Source organism: Melitaea cinxia, chromosome 12 (genome assembly GCF_905220565.1).
Source record: "Melitaea cinxia chromosome 12, ilMelCinx1.1, whole genome shotgun sequence".
In the NCBI taxonomy this organism is placed as follows: domain Eukaryota; kingdom Metazoa; phylum Arthropoda; class Insecta; order Lepidoptera; family Nymphalidae; genus Melitaea; species Melitaea cinxia.
Window position 1 is genome coordinate 17201490 of NC_059405.1, and position 4664 is coordinate 17206153.

Here is a 4664-nt window from a genome sequence, read left to right on the forward strand (position 1 = left end):
GAAATCTCCGAAACTATAACACCTAAAAACTTAAAATTTGGCAGATAGGCTTCTTATAAGACGTAAACATCCGCTAAGAACGGATTTTACGAAACTCGACCCCTAAGGGGGTAAAACGGGGGTTGCAAGTTTGTATGAAAGTCCTATGTTTTTAAAGTAAGAGACTTGAAATTTAAAATGTATGCTCTATAGATGATGAGAAGGTGCCCAAATAATGTATCTTTAGAAATCAACTCCCTTTTGGGGTTAAAACGGGGGATGTTAGGTTGACACACTCATCACGAAATCTCTGAAACTATAACACCTACAAACTTGAAATTTGGCAAGAAGGCTCCTTATAGGGCGTAGGGATCCGCCAAGAACGGATTTCACAAAATTCGACCCCTAAAGGGGTAAAGCGGGGGTTGGAAGTTTTTATGAAAGTCCTACGTTTTTGAAGGAAGAGACTTAAAATGTATGTTCTATAGATGGTGAGAAGGTATCCAAATAATGTATCTTTAGAAATCAACTATATTTTGGGGTTAAAACGGGGGATGGTAGGTTGATTCACTCATCACAAAATCTCCGAAACTATAACAGCCACAAACTTGAAGTTTGGCTGGTAGGTTCCTTATAAGGCGGAAACATCCGCTAAAAACTGATTTTACAAAACTCGATCCTTAAGGGGATAAAACGGGGGTTGGCAGTTTGTATGAAAGTCTTATATTTTTGAAGTAAGAGACTTGAAATTTTAAATGTATGCTCTATAGATGGTGAGAAGGTGTTCAAATAATGTATCTTTAGAAATCAACTATCTTTTGGGGTTAAAACGGGGGGTGGTAGGTTGACTCACTCATCACGAAATCTCCGAAACTATAACAGCTACAAACTTGAAATTTGGCAAGTAGGTTTCTTATAGGGCGTAGACATCTGCTAAAAACGGATTTTATGAATCTCGACCCCTAAGGGGATAAAACGGGGGTTGGAAGTTTGTATGAAAGTCCTATGTTTTTGAAGTAAGAGACTCGAAATTTAGAATGTATGTTCTATAGATGGTGAGGAGGTGTCCAAATAATGCATCGTAATCTATATATATAAAAGAGAAAGGTCATTAACTCACTCATCACGAGAACTCAAAAACCGCTGGATGGTCCATTCATCTAGGATGAAAAAAGATGAAATTTGGCAGGGAGGTAGATTATAGTTAGTAGACGTCCGCTAAGAACGGATTTTGCGATATTCCACCGCTAAGGGGGTTTAATTGGGGTTGATAGTTTGTATGAAACATATACAGCAGTTATAAGTTCGCCTGATAGGTTATTTATACTGCAGCCTGAAAATAAAACTAAAAATGTGGTGTATAGAGAGGTTTTATAAAAATAACTATTAAATTATACTAAATTGTGCCTTGCAAAAAGTTACTCAGTGTGATAAGCATTTCAAGTGACTGAAATGAAAAAATTATTTGCGTTAAACATCTTAATAGTAATTCATGTCTTCATAACCAAGCGGAAGTAGTCGCGGGCAACAGTTAGTGTATTATAAAACCAAGTCCCCAAAAGTGTATGTGATCGATTCCCTCAAAATCTACTGAACGGATTTTTATGCGGTTTCACAAATGGGGAGATGGCTTCAAGTGGAAGGTTTAGGGATCGGCTAAGCCGATTTCGATGAGAGTTTCACTGGAAGTTTGCCGGGACAGCTTTGTGACACACTGATTCCAACGCGGGCGAAGCCGCGGGCACAGCTAGTATACATATATATTTATGTAGGTAAATAATTAAGATAATTATTTACGACTATAGTTTTTTTTCTTTCATGCTACATGCTCTATGCATTACTATTTTATAACACACTACATGCTTTATACTTTACATGTGTAACTCTACAATGTTAATTTACCGCATTGTCGACGGCCACACTCATTTTTCTAAAACAGCGCCCAACATCCTCAATAACATTCGCATCCCTATTATGGATCGCCATTTTGAGGCTGTGCTCGAGAATTTGCAAAATACTTTCAATACAATACAAATATATTTTATTGTACAATTAGAAACAATTCGTCCTACTAATATTATAAACGCGAAAATTTGTATGTGTATGTTACACCTGAATTGCTGCTGCTGATTATGGTAGATAAAAGATATAAAAATAAATGTTAAAATATAAATATATTTGCTAATATTTAATTGCTATGAATGAGCTCACGAACGCGCTGTACGATGATGATATGTGAACGTGAACTGATGTATTTAGCTAGTGAATCGTGCAACTAACGTAAACTGCTGATCGGGCGATAGGTATGTGCGGCTGAACCGTACAGTATGTATGGATGTTTGTTCCTCTTTCACGCAAAAACTACCGAATGGATTTCAATGAAAGTTTACAATAAAAAAATTATGTGGTGTCATGGGACACCAGGAAGGAACAAAGTTCCTTCGGATAGTATAGAAGCAACACAACTTGAAAAAAAAAAAATGTTGAATTTTATATATTTTTCTAGTTCTTGATTTTTTTTTTATTTTGTTGATTGGTTTTTAATTAAGGACATAAAAGTATTTAGGAAATTGAGTATTTTAGAAAATAACAAATACCGTAAAATAAAATAAATCAAACAAAATAATAATAATAATAATAATTCAAACTATTAAGTGAAATAAAAAAAACATGTCTTTATTTATTTTTGTCGAGAGTATAAAATTACATGAATAATTTAAAAAAAGTTTACTAGTAATATTTTAGTTTTACAAACGTCATATTATACAGTCGTGTGACTGATATTACGTCACTTCCGTTATATATTTTTCTTACGGTTTTAGTATCACATTTCTTTTTCATTTCGCTCGCCCAGCCAAATGTCAAGCCTGCCGTACGGAACTTCATTCCAATATAGCTTATACATTAGAATAACACATAGGCTATAATTTTTAAAGATAGTGTATGAATTGTCCAAAATATAACGATAATTGTCAAGAAGGTCGGAAAAAAATCTGTCGTCTGCGAGCTATTCTGCGTACGCTGCAAAAACTGTAGAGTTTACACGTATATAATGTACAGGAGAAATGTTTATCTTAATTAGTCCTATAAAACAGTCTGTAATAGCATAATTATATCTATCTCCATTATCGCAAAAACAGTGAACCATAAATACAATAAAAATTGATTATATATTTATATTGCACATTTGCTTAGTACCAATTGATTTTTATGTCGCAGAACCGATTTTGATGAATTTTGGTATAAAGTTAGATATTGAGAAGGTTAGCTGCTCAAAGTACTTGCTAATCCTGCGCAGACGAAGTCGCGGGTACCAGCTAGTGTGACATAAAACTTGCAAGCAACATAATTAGCAAGGCGTCTTTGGGTTAAACAGTAAGCAGTAGAAAAGTAATAGGATGTGAGCCTTCATGCAGAGACTATGAATAAAAAAATTACGTGCGTACAAAGTACACATGTCAGAAGTGAAACTTCTTTGGCAAACTCATTGAAAAAAAAAACTAATTAAACAGAACTAATTAAAAAAATCTAAAAATTTAGATTTCCGTTCAAGCGCTATCTAGTTAGTAGTTTGCAATGTAATACTATTGATATTAATTTAACAATCTTTGTAGTTTCTATAGCACACGCTAGGTGGCTCTGTTTTGTCGAGCTGTGAACGTAGTAGTATTTTATAAATATAATTTTTCAAGACGTTTTCTGTAAGTTGTAAAAAAGTCCTTTAATGTTTCATTCTTGTGTATTCCATGAAAGAATAAATTATCCGCAAGAACATGATGTGTTTTGTTAAATTATAGACTGTTTACATTTCGTATCTCGAACTTCGAAGAAGAATAGATATTCTAATAAAAATTTAGTTTCATAATGCAATCTTTAATTTTTTTTTTGTTCTTATGTAAAGCTAAATTACAAAAACTAATTGAAAAAAAAAAAAACAAAAACAAAGAGCCAACGTCACGCATAGTTCCCGGGCGGTCACCCATCTAATTACTGACCGCGCCCGACGTTGCTTAACTTTGGTGATCGGACTAGAACCGGTGTATTCAACGTGGTATGGACGTTTAACTTTACAATAAAACATGTTTGTATTGTCTAATAACAACAAAAAGCTGTGAAAGTTGACATTCTGTAGTATATTTAGTATCAGCATAGCCCGTGCGAAGCCCGAGCGGGTTGCTAGTTAATAACTAAAAAGTTGCTAGAAAAATTCTGTTTTGCCGTTCTCTCTCCACGTTCTACTTCCTATCCAAGGTGGTTATGAACCTTCACACGCCCAAAATTTAAAATAAATACTCTTTATTTAGCTATTATTCAAGGTATATAATATGTATATTATAGTATAAAAAAAAATTAAATAAAATTACATGCATAAGTGAATATTTTATAGTTTAGTTTATATAATAAAAAAAATCAAAAGCACAAAATTTTTTTTGGGTGGTTTTATTTTGAAGTAATTCATTAATATGATTGATTGTTCGATCTTTTACTACTGTAATATAAATTCTTTGTAATTAAAAAATTATTTTCCACTTTTTTAAGTTCGATTAGCTATACGAGTGGTTTTTTTTTTAATCTATAATTTGTAACGTCATTGTATATTTCATCGTCATTGTATATAAATGTATTCACGATCGTACACTTAACCAGTACACTAAGAAATTCTTTTTTAGAGCGCTAGGCTTAAA

General features: G+C 33.1%; 1 pseudogene; it reads right to left on the reverse strand.

Moving 5' to 3' along the window:
* Positions 1-3925: 3925 nt before the first annotated feature.
* On the reverse strand, positions 3926-4044 carry LOC123658774 (annotated as a pseudogene).
* Between the last annotated feature and the right edge of the window lie 620 nt (positions 4045-4664).